This window comes from Aegilops tauschii, chromosome 7 (genome assembly GCF_002575655.3).
Source record: "Aegilops tauschii subsp. strangulata cultivar AL8/78 chromosome 7, Aet v6.0, whole genome shotgun sequence".
Taxonomy (NCBI): Eukaryota; Viridiplantae; Streptophyta; class Magnoliopsida; order Poales; family Poaceae; genus Aegilops; species Aegilops tauschii.
The window spans coordinates 565,036,193-565,052,140 of record NC_053041.3 but is presented as its reverse complement, the minus strand read 5'-3'; the positions used below and the strand labels follow the sequence as shown (position 1 = coordinate 565,052,140).

Sequence of the window (15,948 nt, the reverse complement as noted above, 5' to 3'; positions counted from 1 at the left end):
TACACTAGTGTATATTATGGGACAGAGGGAGTACAATATATGCCCGGGTTTGAACAGCTATGGCCATCTTACACTGTGATAGTAAATTGCTTATGGCTACCTTCACATCAGATCCTTTGTTTGACCCTCTTTTTCGTGACAACTCTATTCGCTTCAGAGTGTAAGATGCAATGCTGCTCAAACTCAAAGTCTCCAGTGCAAATCTTCAGCCACGACTGTCGAACAATCTGATCCCAAAGGTGGTTTTTCTTGCCTGTTCTCACACTGCAAATTTAACCTAGTTCATCGGAGTGGGCAGTCGACTTAATCTTGCTTGTTTTATATTGTTTACAGCTTCAGGGAAAGTTCAAGGGCCTAAACTGGACGATGGAAGCGGTAGGTTCCATTTCGGCAAAGGAGGCGGCGGTGATGGAGGGGATGGTGGCGGCAGCAACCGTTCCTTCTCTAAACCTCAAGGAGTTTGAGAAGTACTACCTGCTTGCTCGAACGCCTTTTGCAGGATATGACGATGTGGAGCTAGGGCAATCATCATGAGTCTTGTTAGTAGTAGTGTCTCTTCTGTTCGATGCGTGAAATTTCTAAATGGTTGTTTCTTAGTCTAGAAGTGCATCAATGAACTGTCCTGATTGGTTATGCTATGTGTCCTTGTCTTCTAAACATGTATGTTGACCGGTGAAAAGCTCAAAATGTTATAGGATTGAGTCTAAGATGCTGAAACTTGATGTCATCTGGCGCTGTGCGTAAACATGAGGAAATATATGTGCAACTGAGGTTTTGCTCTTAATTTTCCATATCGCAATATGACTGTCAAGTGGTTAGCAATATTACTGTCAAGTGGTTATCGAGTATCATGTTGGTTTCTCATCTCCTTTGCGGTTGCATGTCATTGTCGAGGATCCTCGTAATCCCATTTTAGTTCTGTTTGATCCACTTTTGTCTATTTTTATGGCTATTTGTTCAAATTAGAAAATAAGCCCACTTGGACCTCCAGTTATAATTACTTGGGCTGAAAAGAGATTATCATGAAGTATTAGGCTTAATAATCAAGCATTAGGAGAACAGTTTTTCTAATTCAGCGGCCAAACACACACCTTGCAATTAATAATTGATGATGTTGTCCAGCAGAAAGGGGAAAAGCAGTTAAGCAAACAAGTTTTGCTGATGCAGATGATACCAAAAAGGAATAATGAATAATGGAGGGTAAGCCAAACAGACGATCAATGAAACAAAGGGCGATAATATCAATTCTTTTCTGATGTCAAATCAATTTTCGACAGGGTCATGTCATGGGGAGAACACGTTATTCTGATCTGAAAATCATCAGTATATGCGCCATTCGTATCTCCTTTCTAATGCTATATCTATGACTCGATATTCTTTAACATCCTCATCATTCACTATATGTAGTCGTCGTTGCAGCTGATGGAGATCCTTCATGGTGTCAACGATGTACGAGTCCACCGCGCAGCATGACGGCAACGACTGCTGGGTCAGGTGGTGGTGTTCGCCGCTCAGGCTAAACCCCCCTGCGAGGAACCGCTGGATGAGTGACACCTGCACCTGCTCCTTCTCTGAGTAGCCGTCGGTGGTCATGGGCATGCAGTCGAAGGTGTCCCATACCCAGATCTCGAAGGCTTGGCAGGACTGCGCTGTCGAGAGCTCGGCACTGTCTTCGTCCCAGAAGACGCACTAGCATGCTTGTTCGCAGTTGTTGTACTCGTGTGGCAGGAGTAGCAAACTCATGGTCACACCTGCAGAAGTGACCAAGGACCTTTAACATGGGAGACAAGAATTGAATGAAAACGGACACATAACATGAATGAATCCTGTAGTAAATAGAAACATCATTTGAGGCTGTGTGTGGTAATCTCCTCCCGTTCACAAGCCATCAATTACTAGCCTTTTCAAACAATGTTCTAGAGATTCGCTATTTCTATGCTTTCAACTAACAAAGAATCAAGTTACAACTTAGTTTTACTTCTACATACACTAGCACTGCTAATTCCGGTGGCACGCATAATTATTAATTTGCTTCTCCTGTTAGTCTCTGAAACGCTAGTACTACCGACTCCTAAAAAGTTATCACAACCTAAAGATTTCAAAAAGTTTCAGCAGGGATTGTGAGAGTGTGCTGAGTAATTTTTGTAGATGACAGGGTTGTGCTTAATATTGCCTTTGATCTAACTGATGACATGATCGTGACCTTCCACCCCCACAGTAGCCACATTTCCTCTTTGATCCAGATTTAGAAGGCAAACTTGTGCATTTTCAAGCATGATATGAATCATCCTGTGAACACACCTCTAGAGTTGGCAGCGACATACTCGCATATCGAATTGCCAGCGGACCCATCGCCGGCATCACACCACCGTCGGCGCAGCGGTTCCGGAATTTCCACCCACAGCTTCTTCGAAACGCCGCAAGGAATCTTCAGTCAGGGGAAGCAGGTGATGCACCACCGGTGGCCGGTGATGGATCGGCGTAGAAGAGCAGTGGCATCGGATCCTTCAGGCGAGGTGGGCGGTGGCCGGCGGCTCCGATCCCGCCAGTGAGGAGGGCGGCGGCGTTCGAGCAGACTTGGCAGCGGAGGAGAGGGTCGTGGGTGAGGCGGCGGCCGGGATCCCGCAGATGAGAAGGGGGCTGCGTTCAACCAGACTGGGACGGATGGATCGGAGGAGCTCCGATTTGGTGGGGCGATAATTGGGGAGGGGATAGGAGCAGGAGAATGCGCGGGGTGGAGTGATCGCTACGTGGGGGATAAGATCGTGGGGGCTCGAGTTTCTTTTTTGGTGATTGATGTAGGTGCCCGGCTGCCAAGGGCCGAAAATTTGGAAAAAGTGACGGGATTATATTTTTTTATGAAGGGGAAAAGGTATTTTTGTTGTAAACGCGTGAAATATTTTCATAAAAATATAAAGTATAATTTTTTCAGTGAGGGTCGGAACGAGCAAGACCGATACTTATGGTTGTGGACAACTGAGATCGGCACTTGTGGGTCAGTACGAGCAAAACCGATACTTAAGGTTCTGGACAACTGAGATCGGTACTTGTGGCCTTGTGGGTCAATACGAGTAAGATTGATAGTAGTGGGCTTGGATGACCAAGATCAGTATTTGTGGACCTGTATGAGTAAGAATGGTACTTGGCACAGACAACAAAGATTGGTACTTGTGGTTCCGGATGATTAAGATCGATAATAATGAGCCTAAATGAGTAAGATCGATGCTTGTGGATGAAAACGACTAAGATTGGTACTTGCGAGTTGGGCCGACTAAGATCGATAGTAACGAGCCTGAATGAGTAAGATCGATATTTGTGGGTACAGACAACTAAGATCGATGCTTGTGGATGAAAACGACTAAGATTGGTACTTGCGAGTTGGGCCGACTAAGATTGGTACTAGTGGGTACGGACAATTAAGATCGATACTTGTGGACCTAAATAACTAAGATCGGTACTTCTCATCTCGAACGACTGAGATTGAAGTAGTGAGCCCGAATGAGTAGGACCAACAGTAGTAAGCCCAAATGAGTAAGACCGATACTTGTGGGCCCACCGACTAAGACCGATACTTGTGGTTTTAGATGATTAAGACCAAAAGTAGTGTGCCTGAACGAGTAAGATCCATAGTAGTGAGCCGGAATGAGTAAAACCGGTATTGTAGGTCCGGATGACTAGAATCGATACTTGTGGGTCCGGATGACTAAGATCGATACTTGTGGGTCTCAATGATTAGGATCGATAGAAATGAGCCCAAACGAGTAAGACCGGTACTTAAGTCCAGACGAGTAAGATCGATTGTAGTGAGCTGGACCGACACTTGTGGGTCCGAACGACTAAGATCGATACTTGTAGGTCCGGACGACTAAAATCGGTAGTAGTGGGCCCGGACATGTAAGACCGGTACTTGCGGCGCTCACACTAATAATACCATGGGTCGTCAAAACCCACAATTAGCACCATTGGCCATCTGGACTCACAACTAACGCTATGAGTCATCTGATCCCCAACTAGCACTATGGGCCATCCGAACCCAGAACTTAGCATTATCGGTTGTCTGGGTCCACAAGCACCACGATGGGTTGTCCGGACCACGACTAGCAGTATGGGGTCATCCAAACTAACAAATACCGCTACGGGTCATCCAGACCACGACTAGCACAATGAGCCATACTCCGTCAATTCTACTACTAGCACTATGGTCGTTCAAACCCACAACTACTAATATGAGTAATCCGAATCCACGACTAGCACTATGGGTTGTCAGCACCAGTACTAGAACTATGGGTCGTACGGTCTCTCGACTACCCTTACAGATACTACCAACATAGAACTATCACTAGGGGTCATACGGACCCACAACTACCACTTTGGGACGTGTGGATCCACAAGTACCATAACAGGTCATCCGAACGCTCAACTACCTTGAATGATAGTCCCGACACACAACTACCACCACAGGTCATTCCAACCCATAATTACCACTATGGGTCATCTTGGTCTACAAGTACTGCTACGACCCATTCAGACCCATAACCAGCATAGAGCTACCATGTAGAGCATGCACCTGAACCTGATCTACATTATTGGTTCTATTTGCATCAAACTGATTGTTACAAAGCCAAGTTCTATAGTGAAGTTTAACTAACATCTCCTAAATTGGTACTCATGGAATTTTTCTGGGAACTTTTATTTTTGGATATTTTTCACAGAAAAAATATTCTACCCAATTTTTGAGCCAAAAATGCTCCTGAACTTGAATTTTGCTTTTAGTTTTTTTCCTGTCCGAGAAAGCTTCTTGAAATCTTCCTAGACTAAATATAAGGGTAGTGTGGATTTTTTGAGATTTTTCATGCCAAATTTTGAGTTTTTTCTTCCTGAAATTTTTTTTTCCTTCTATTTTTTTCTGTTTGGAAGAACTTCTTGAAACTTTCCCAGATTGAATGAGCTAAGAATAGTATGGATTTTTTCTTTCTGAAATCTTGTTTTTGGGGTAAATATTGAGCCAAAATGGTCCTGAATTTGAATTTTGCTTCTATTTTTTTTTTCTATTCATCAAAACTTCTAGAAACTTTCCCAGATTGAATATAGGGTATCGTGAATTTTTGAGAGTTTTTATGGAAACTTATTTTTTAACAATTTTTTTACCGAAAATGCTCCTGAATTTGAATTTTGCTTCTAGTTTTATTTCTTTTTGGCAAAACTTCTTCAGTGCAACGCCCAAAGCAGTGAACATCCCCAAGCCCGCTAGTAGTCTTCTCTCACGCCATGGCCATTAGGGAAAATAAAATTTAAAAATTTAAAAATATACACTAGAAAATGAAATAAATCATGGGAGTGCTATGATAAATAAAATGAAAATGAAAATCACTAAAAAAAGTACATATTCAGAAAACAAGATCACGGATACATGGCAGAGTTAGAATAACCTAACAAGTTTTCCGGAGGAATTGCTAGCACACAATTAACTACAAAGCAGAGGTAGACAGCGGTGCCTGCCCGGTGAGACAGAGTTTGACGACTGCGCTGTCCGGCGAGGCACGAGGTAGACAGGAGGTAGACGATGGCGGCTGGCTGGCTGGCGAGTCGGAGGTAAACGATGGTGGCAGAAGGCTGTCCAGTACTCACACTACAGCTACAATGAACACCCAACACAGACAATAAACCTGCAGCCAGAAAATCAACTTTACATGGGACAATCACTAAAATTTATTACTAAACATTGATTATAGTGCCCTAACGACGAACTAAATTGAATCATCAATTGCATAGAAAATAAAGAAAAATAGAGCTGGTTACCGCATGATATCCCTCGTGCAGAACTATTGCAACTGCACTAAATCAATCCTAAGTACACTTAATTTTATGTGATGTGCAGGAAAGCATGGTTGATTAAGAGAGAAAATCATGGTGGAAATGATAAAATCAGTATTATGGCATCCTTTGCTCTGTCGGTTGTACAATTGTGTAAAATTTCCTTGATGACTACGGTCATGTATACAAAGATAGAAGAAAAGGTCAATACTAAATCTGGTAGACTTGATTCCACAATAAAAGGATCTGCTAGACTAAACACAGCGAGTTTAAACTATAGAGTGCTGAAAACAGAGTACCTGATGCTCACTGTTTGAACCGGTGGCTGCCTTAATAATTGACGTTATTTTTGCTGCCGTAGGGAATACACAAACTCAGACGACAACCGTGGACTATGAACATCTCGCTTTCTCCTACACGAAAGTCCTGCATGCATTGGAGAAGATTTCGATGAGAACACTTCAGTTTAATAGAAAATAGTAAGAGTTTCACTTGCTTTGGCAAATAACATGAACTGTGGCCAAGCAGATTTGTCATGGCAAAGTAAGGACTTGGAAGTCAAAAAATTAGCCTTGGTTTTATGTAGTACATCTTAATGCAAGAATAGTAATAGCATGTGAGTACCATGGAAATGTAGTCTCCATTTTTGCACTAAGAAGACTGATACTACAGATTATGAATTTATTACACACAAAACCAGTGCATAGTGTCTTCTAGAATTGTTAGGCCACTCCAGCTATACAATCTCTAAGCAGCATACAACACACTCTTCATAGTTATGAAAACATTATCATAGCAACTACTCCCTCCGTCCCATAATGTAAGACCTTTTTTGACACCACACTGACACTACACTAGTGTCAAAAAACACCTTACATTATGGGACGGAGGGAGTAATATTTAACTACTCTTCAGAAATTGCAGAATCTCTGTAGTTTATCATATGTCTGAATTTTGATCCTCTCCACTACCTATGCTTAGTGGGATTTATTACCAGTATTCTCTGTAGTTTATAAGCAGCAAATGCCACTGGGGAATGCTACATGTTGTAAGAAATTTGTGAACTCTGAACCTGTGTCTCTTCTAAATTTCAAAACAAACACATGCAACTGAACTATGAAACTGTTATTAGCACTAGTTAAGTTGTTCCAAGCCATAGTTTACATGTATGACCTGAACTTGTATGTGTATGCTGCAGCAAGATTTCAGTTGTTCGAACATGCTGTTACAAGTATTCCAAAATTCAAAATTTCATTACTGAATAAAGGCTTGACAGTTAACAGAATTTATACATGTATGGCCTGAACTTGTGTACGTGTATGATACAGGAGTATGACCATAAGCTTACATAGTTAACTGTTGATTCTGGAAACTTTAAGGCTGCAATTTCTACTTGTATGTTTGTGTGACAAACCAAATGATTCTTTGCTGAAAAAAAATTCATATCATATCCCTTTTTCCTTAGAGTTTTGTGTCGATGATTCGTGCATGTAAAAAACGTGGCAGCAGCAGCGTGCTAACAGTCAGCAGCAGCAGCATCATTGCAAGCATCGAGGACGCGGGCCAACCGCTAATCATGCAATTAGTGGCTGCGGAAGTTGCGCAATCTAGCGAACGCACTGCTGGCGTATCCACTACCAATCTGAACTCTAACTGCTAACTGAATTTTATTTCAAGGTGCTGCAATGTGCAGTTGCTCCATGTCTCCACCGCCAGCACAAGGCGTGAGGAGGGAAGGATGGGAGGAAGAGATGAGGGCAGGGGAAGAGATACCTCTGTTCTACGACCAAGTGCAGCCGGGATCTCCAATACCTCGCGGCGGCGGCGTCCCCTCCAGAACCTCACGCGGCGTCGGTGGGGACGTATGTGGGGGAGCGGCCACTACGACCAAGACCAGCCGGGGCTTCGCCTCCTGGATCTCGCGTCGGCGTCTTCGCCTGCAGGTCCTCGCGCCGACGTCATGGCCAAGGTCCTCACTCCTGCGCCGCCGTCTCCCAGGTCCTCGCGCCGGCTCCTCCCTCTCGCGAGATGGGTTAGCCAGATGCGGGGGTTTGACCAGCGGAGTACTGAAAAAAAACACACATGACCATAATACCCTTATTGACTAAACTCAATTTTTTAATTAACAGGTTAAAATCAACGGTGAAAAATAATCGAGGGGGGAGTTACATGAAATTACAATTCGTAACTCCCCAATCACCGTAAAAGAGCTCTAATATTTTATAGCAGAGCGAAAAAATAAAAATACGAGTCATTGGGAGAACAATAGCAGAGAAAAACGTTTGTCCTCATGATCTTATCATAAATAATTGGTTAATTTGTGAGCGCTATACTTAGAATTCTTTAAGGTTTAGGATTATTGATATGAGAAGACTAATTTATTTTAGTGTCTTTGGTTGTGATTAAAGAAGACAAGATCAAATATTGTGATGTTTTTTCATGTATTTTTGTGTTACCTCTCAAGATTATCAAGGTACTATATGTTTTTACCATTACATTTTTTCCCGTTCACCATTTTTCCCTTATGGTTCCCCTGCTACATATGTTGAAACTACAGTGAGTAATCATAGTGGAAAACAACAACTTATTGGAAGTTGATATGTAAAGGTAGAGTGACATAGACTATTCTTTATCAAGGAGTAATGTCATTGTAGTTTCCATGGCTAAATTACTCAACTTCGCACAATGTTTGTATCAGCTCTCAATAATTGTATATGCACGTTATTTCAAATGACAAGGGTACTGTGTAGCTATTTTGGTAGACTACCTTCTTTGGGATGAGATTTTTATTTATTTTCTTACTTTTCTAATGGGCCGTGTTAAAAATGATAGATTTGAGACTTTACTTTTTTACATTTGACCTTGTTAGAGCATCTCCAATAGATGGTCCAAAATTTGGCGGTCCAAAACCGGAGATGTAAGATTTGGACCGTCAAAAAGTGCGTTTTGGAGCTCCGAAAAAAGCTGAACTCCAACAGATGGTCCAAAAGAGCAACTCCAACAGATGGTCCAAAATGAAGATGTAAAATCGCCTTGATCGTCTTCTACAACTTCGGGACGACGGCCGCCTTCGTCAAATCCGTCGCCATCAAGCTCTCCCCGACCTCCCCGAGCGCGCCATCCTCCCGGTGATGAGCTCCTCTCCCAATCCCCCTATTTTTCCCCTTCGATCGTTGTCGTTTGCCACCGCTCCCGTGCTCGTCCGTGGTCACCATGGCCGGAGCCCGAGCTCCCCTGTACGTGCTCCTTTGCAGGCCAGCAGCGACAGAGGCGGGCAGCAGCCGACGCGAACACCACGAGCAGCAGCAGAGGCACGCTGCACGGGCCAGCAGCGATGGCAGCTCGGCTGGACAGGGTCAGTGCGGGGCGGCGGCGGGGCCGGGAGGCGGTGGCAACGGGGCAGGCCAGCGAGCAGCGGCGGGCGGCGGAGGCGGGCGGCGGCCTAAGGACCCGGCGGAGGCCTACATGGGTAGCCAGACTGCCGGAGGCGCCGAATCCCACCGCGGCTGCCTCCCGATTCGGCGGCGCCCGGGCGGCTGCGAGACGGCTTCCGGCGACGGGGGCGAGGGCGGCGGAGGGCCGCGTGGCGATTTGGGGCGGCGACGGCGGCGGGGATTTGGGCGGTGGCGGCGGTGGATTCCGGCCGACTGGTGTTCGGGCGGGCGGACAGGCGCGGCTGTGAAATGAAATGAAGTGGCGGTTGGGCGTTGGCGGGCGGTCGCCGAATTTGGACCAGATGCATCTCGTGATGTAAATTTGCACCGCGAGGTGTTGTATTTTACATCACGAGGAGGCCACGGTCCAATTTTTTTTACATATGGACCGTCTGTTGGAGCAGCGTTTTTTGCCCCAGATGGTCCAAAAGTTAGGTATTTTTACATTTGGACCGTCTATTGGAAATGCTCTTAGATAAGTTATTCAAGTGGTACTCATGATATTAGTGCAAAAAATTTATGCCGGCAATTATGTTGCATCTTAAGCGTTGAAGACATTAGTTTATCAGATTGTTAGTTTTGTTGGTATGTTTCCTTGAGTGCCGAAAGTGATGCTCTGAGAATAGTGCTAGCTACTTTATTTAGTAACATTGGTGGCGTACAGTTCTGTCGCATATATGCATATGCTTTTTGCATAGCTGGTCTTATACTCTTATTGCTCAGGGTCATAGCATGGTTGGAAATGGCAGTGCGAAATTATTTTAGCTCTTGTTCTATCTCTTTACCAAATTATGTATTTCTTTCGTGATTTCATTGGGGTGACTTCTGAAGATAGAGTAAAAAAAATCTTATTTTTTCTGCCTATAAGCTAGGATTTATCACCTCCAATTCAAGCATTTTCTTTTCAAGGAAATTTTGTTTCTTCTGCTTATAATAGTGTCGTGTGGGTGGTTGAATATCAGATATCACACATGTTTATTCCTTTCATTTTCAGGCTATTATTGCTCATTGTGTTCCTTCTACGGGTAATTCTCTATGTGCTCCGGGTTTCACTCGAGGGGTCTATCTACCGGTCCAGCCAACGCAACCAAACGCACCGGCGGGATCCTTGGCGCCGGCGCAGCAGCAGGTCGTCTATCAGCCACCAATGAATCAACAACAAGTATATCAGATGCCGTTCCAGCAGCAGTTCATCGGCAACCCACAGCAGTCATATATGCTTCAACCTTCGGGTGGCCTTGTGCAGCAACATCAGCAGCTCGCAGTGCCTGTTTTTCAACAGGTGAGTAATCAAGGGCAGCAGCTTGGTGCTCCAGCCGGTATGCAACCGGTCGCCGCTTTTAATGTTGGGCCGGCATTCAAGTCTGCTACCTCCAGTCCCGCTATTGCTGCTCGTCCGCGCAAACCGAAGGGCGGCAAGGGCGGCCGTCCTAAGTTCCAGCAGGGAGCAGCGTCGTCTACTCCGAACCCATTTGTCCCTATGTCAATGCAAGGGCAACATAGTGCGGCACCTGTCTTTGCCTCCACGCCAAACTTGCCTGTGGGAGGCGGGCAGATGGTTCTTATGCAGAGCAATACACCAACCTTGCCTCAATCTTCGGTGCCTGCTGGAGTTACAACAACAACTAAAAAGGTGTGGTGCACTAAATGTCAATCTGCAGGGCATACTGCTGAGGACTGTGTGACACAACAATTCTGTTTTATATGTAATAAGACGAATCATCCGATGACCATGCGTCGGTGCCCTGCTCTCAAGATGCCGAAGCCGGTGGCGATGCTTTGTGGATATGATACTGAGAACATGGCTTTTTTCCAGATGCCTGACAATGTCTGTAGGGAGGATCTAGCACCATAAGTCTCCCCAACAGCGCTAGTCACGATCTCCGGTGGCTCTATCACTTCCAGTATTGTGGAGGCAGAGGTTGCCAAGATTGCTCAGTGCCAGCAAGCGTGGACTTGGGAGGCCATACCACATGGTCAGAATGCCTTTCTCATGTCATTCCCAAGTGAGGAGGTGCTTCTGCGAGTCACAGGGTTTACAGTTTTTATCAAATCTCACAATGTCACTTTGGAGTTCAAGGCTTGGCAGTCTGAGGAGATACCACACCGCTTTGAGTTAATACCTATTTGGGTGCATGTGCACGGGGTCCCCCACGCGCTCCGTCACTTTCTGGGCCTGTGGGCGGTTGGCTCGGTAATTGGCGCAACTATGGATGTGGATCTTCTCTGTTTGCGTCATCGAGGTATTGTTCGCATACAAGTGGCTGTGCTAAACCTCAATGCTTTCAAGACGAGCACAATTAATTCTCTCTCATCGGATGTGGTCGTTCAAGGCAAGGGGTATGAGTTTCGGTACAGTTTGGAAAACTCAGACTTTCGTGTCGATGCTGATTTCGTGCCGCGCGTCTGGGAGCATGGAGATGATCCTGAGGATGACAAGGGGCAGGACAGAGAGGAAACTATGAGGACTAATGATCCAAGCAAGAGGTCAAAAGCATCGTCGTCATCCAATGCCCAGAAGATTACTCCTACCTCGGGAGGAGTGGTGCCCATGCAGCTTGCCGCATCAACATCTGCTTCGAGCCGGACTGTGTCGCCAACAAAAATCATCGCTGTTACACCGCTGAACACGAATCGTCGTGCACCAACCATGGATGCTTCACCGACTATACAGGGGCCGTCTTCGTTGGGTACGCTACCTCCAGCCACTTCTGATTTGGCGCAGCGGATCATTGAGACACCGATACATCAAGTGGAACCTGCTACCCCGCTGCCATCTACTCCTGTGACGCAGCATCATGGCGACGGCTGTGCCATGGCGCCACCCCCGCTGGATGGGTTTGCGTCATCAGAGGACACTGCGGACGACTCCCTATCATCTCCGACATCCGACACTCGGTCTCCTTCCCGTCGGGGTGTGATCTTTTCCCCGGCGGTTAGGGCGGACCATGAGTCGGCGATGGCGGCGCTGCGAGCTTTGTCCTCCGCGCCTTCTTCGCCAGGAGGAGCGTTGGCGGCTGAGGCGATCGCCGAGGTGGAGGGCGAGGTGCAGCCCTTGCAGTCTCCTTCATCACCTAACCCGTCTACACCGCCTTTCGTCAGTGAGACGGGCTCCGAGATCGATGTTACTCCTTCGTCGCTGAGGCGTAGCGGGCGTCATCATGTCGGGACTGATGGATCAGCAACCACCGACGAGGATACTATGGTGAAGGCTATGCGTAGGACTGCTGCACGCAACCCCGACTTTGAAGGTACTTCCTCTCGCAAATCTTTTATGTCTTTTGACAATTCCAAAGTATCTTCAAATATCACTAGACTTGGGGTGTCACTAGGACGTAATGCGAACGAGATAGATTTTTCGGTCAAGTCTCTAAAACAAGTGGAGTTCGACCGGCTTACGGTTGCTCCCAAGTCTTCGAGCTTTGTCGACCCTCTCGTGTCAGATGAGGAGGATGAGGACGCTGATGCCAATCATGAAGGCAAGCTTCTCTCTCATCTGGTTAAAGACACGACTGAAGTAGACCTTGATGCTACTGTACGCGACACTACGCTTTTTGAGCTTGTCGCGTCAGTGCGCAAGAATAAGTCTAACTCAGCAAAGAAAAGAGGGCACTTTTCTAAGAAACTAAATGTCTCTAAACATAAAGTTGGTTCATCATGAGAGGCATGTTCTGGAATAGCAGAGGTCTTGGTGACTTGGCTAAACACAAACACATTGCCGATTGTGTAAAGGATCATTCGTTGGACTTTGTGGCTATCACTGAGTCGGGTAAACGTGATTTTCCAACACGTGTCTTGGACCACTTTTCATGTGGTTTTGATTACGAATGGCACGTCTTACCGCCGACCGGGAGGTCCGGGGGAATATTGCTAGGTATTAACTCTACATACTTGCAACTATTGTCCACGACAAAGGGGGAGTATCATATTAAATTCCACCTTCGAAATAAGTCTGACAAATTCATCTGGAGTCTGGTGGCTATATATGGTGCCGCTCAAGAGGAGTTTAAGTCTTCATTTCTAAAAGAGCTGGTTAATACCTGTCGAAACAATTCTCATCCCATGTTAATCGGGCGGATTTCAACATCCTTCGATATCAGCAGGAAAAAAACAACGATCGGTTTGACACTAGGTGGCCTTTCCTCTTTAATGCTGTTATTGACAGCCTCGATCTGAGGGAGATCACGATGTCTGGTTGTCAGTATACCTGGGCCAACAACCGTTCGGTGCCGACCTTTGAAAAACTGGACCGGGTGCTAGTTACCACTGACTGGGAATACAAATATCCCCTAGCATCGGTTCGGGCACTTGAAAGAATTGAGGCCTTATCGGATCACGCTCCATTGCTAATCGATTTTGGACAACCAATCCCGAGTTCTAATCGCCACCGGTTTAAATTTGAACTGGGATGGTTCACTAGAGAGGGATTTCAGGAGCTAGTTAAGAAAGTGTGGGCACGCCAGCTCCGCGGTAACACACCCATCCAAAGATGGAATAATCGAATCCGCGCCCTAAGTCGATTCCTTCGAGGATGGGCCAAGCATACTGCTGGAATTTATAAAAAGAAAAATTGCGTTTGTCTACCCTAATTGATTCCCTTGATAAAATAGCAGAGGTGAGGCCTCTGTCTGCTGTTGAGATCGAGCAAAAAAGCAATCTTAACGAGCAGATTGCCCGCCTACTACGTGAGGAGGAGATTAAATGGTACCAACGTAGCAAGGCGGATTCGTTAGTGCAAGGTGATGATAATACGAAATACTTTCAGATGCTTGCCAATGGCAAACATAGAAAGAAGCGTATATTCGCCCTTGACCAGGAGGAAGGCCGAATAGAGGGGGACGTACCACTTAGAAATTTTATCACTAAGTTTTACAAATACCTTTTTGGGCCTTCAGCCGAGACTAATTTTCATCTAGACGAATCCGTTACTCATGACATCACTCAAGTTACGGAAGCGGAAAATGAATTCCTAACCTCTCATTTTTCTGAGGAGGAAATTCGAACCGCTGTGTTTCAGATGGAACACAACAAGGCACCGGGACCGGATGGCTTTCCCGCAAAGTTCTATCAATGCTTTTGGGACGTCATTAAGGCAGACTTGGTTCAGTTGTTTAACCAACTGCATTCCGAGGACCTTGATATTTCTCGTTTAAACTTTGGGGAAATTATCCTACTGCCTAAGATTAAGGAGGCTAGTCGTATTCAACAATATCGACCGATTTGCCTTCTCAATGTAAGTTTTAAAAATTTTACGAAGGTAGCGACTAATCGGTTGAACGGTGTAGCTGACCATGTCGTAAAACCCACACAAACAACATTTATGCAAGGTCGCAACATTTTAGATGGAGTGGTCGTCCTGCACGAAACTGTACATGAACTGCACCGGAAAAAAATGAACGGTGTCATTCTTAAAATTGATTTTGAGAAAGCCTATGACAAAGTTAAGTGGCCCTTCCTGTTGCAAACCTTACGCATGAAAGGGTTTTCACAAAAATGGTGCCGTTGGGTAGAGAGCTTTGTCTCTGGCGGTAGTGTGGCCATAAAAGTTAATGAAGACGTTGGCAACTATTTTCAGACAAGGAAGGGGCTTCGTCAAGGCGACCCCGCATCCCCTATTCTGTTTAACATTGTGGCCGACATGCTAGCTACCCTAGTGGAGCGGGCCAAGCTGGATGGTCAAATTAGCGGGGTCATCCCACACCTGGTAGAAGATGGTCTATCCATTCTACAATATGCAGATGACACGATTCTATTTATGGATCATGATCTTGATAAAGCAAGAAATCTCAAGCTGCTCTTATGTGCCTTTGAGGAACTTTCTGGTCTCAAAATTAATTTTCATAAGAGTGAACTTTTTTGCTTTGGAGATGCTGCAGAATCTGCACCCGAGTATGCCGACATTTTTGGATGCCAGCTCGGGCAGTTTCCGATTAGGTATCTGGGTATCCCCATACACTATCGGCGTTTAACTATCGCTGAGTGGAAGCATGTGGAAGAGAGACTTGAGAAACATTTAGCCAGTTGGAAGGCCAAACTCTTGTCTTATGGGGGGCGATTGATCTTGATCAATTCTGTCCTAAGCAACATGGTTTTATACATGTTGTCATTCTTCCACCTGCCGAAAGGGGTTCTACAGCGTCTAGATTACTTTAGATCCAGATTTTTTTGGCAATGTGATAACGAAACCAAGAAATATAGACTGGCTAGGTGGAGCGTATTATGCAGACCTAAAAGCCAAGGGGGCCTGGGAATCCAAGACCTTGAGATTAAAAATATCGCTCTTCTCAGCAAGTGGGTCTATAAATTACTCACTGAGAATGGAGTATGGCAGGAAATCATTCGCAACAAGTATGTGGGATCCAATGCCATTTCTCAAATTCATTGGAAACCTGGGGATTCACATTTTTGGAGTGGTGTCATGAAGGCCAAGGAATTCTTCTTCCAATTTGGGACCTTCTTGGTTAGGGACGGTGCTCAGGTTCGTTTCTGGGAAGATACCTGGCTAGGGAACACTCCCCTAATGGTGCAATATCCGAGCTTGTACCGGATCGTCAGACATAAATTTGTCACGATCAAACAAGTATTAGGACAGGAAAACCCCGATATTTCTTTCCGTAGGGATCTTTTGGGCACTCGTCTGACAGCATGGAATGAATTACTCACTCGCCTGGAGGACATTCAACTGTCAGATGATCCGGAC

At 45.5% G+C, this 15,948-nt stretch overlaps 2 long non-coding RNA genes across 2 annotated transcripts; both read right to left on the bottom strand.

Moving 5' to 3' along the window:
* Positions 1–1,201: 1,201 nt before the first annotated feature.
* LOC120968177 (uncharacterized) lies at positions 1,202–2,731 on the bottom strand. Its single transcript, XR_005762376.3, has 2 exons — positions 2,302–2,731; positions 1,202–1,751 (listed from the first exon to the last, which is right to left on the bottom strand). It is a non-coding gene; the product is annotated as an uncharacterized lncRNA (long non-coding RNA).
* A 2,619-nt stretch (positions 2,732–5,350) lies between these two features.
* LOC109779656 (uncharacterized) lies at positions 5,351–7,887 on the bottom strand. The gene is made up of 3 exons (XR_002236884.4): positions 7,588–7,887; positions 6,114–6,240; positions 5,351–5,666 (listed from the first exon to the last, which is right to left on the bottom strand). It is a non-coding gene; the product is annotated as an uncharacterized lncRNA (long non-coding RNA).
* Positions 7,888–15,948: the final 8,061 nt, after the last annotated feature.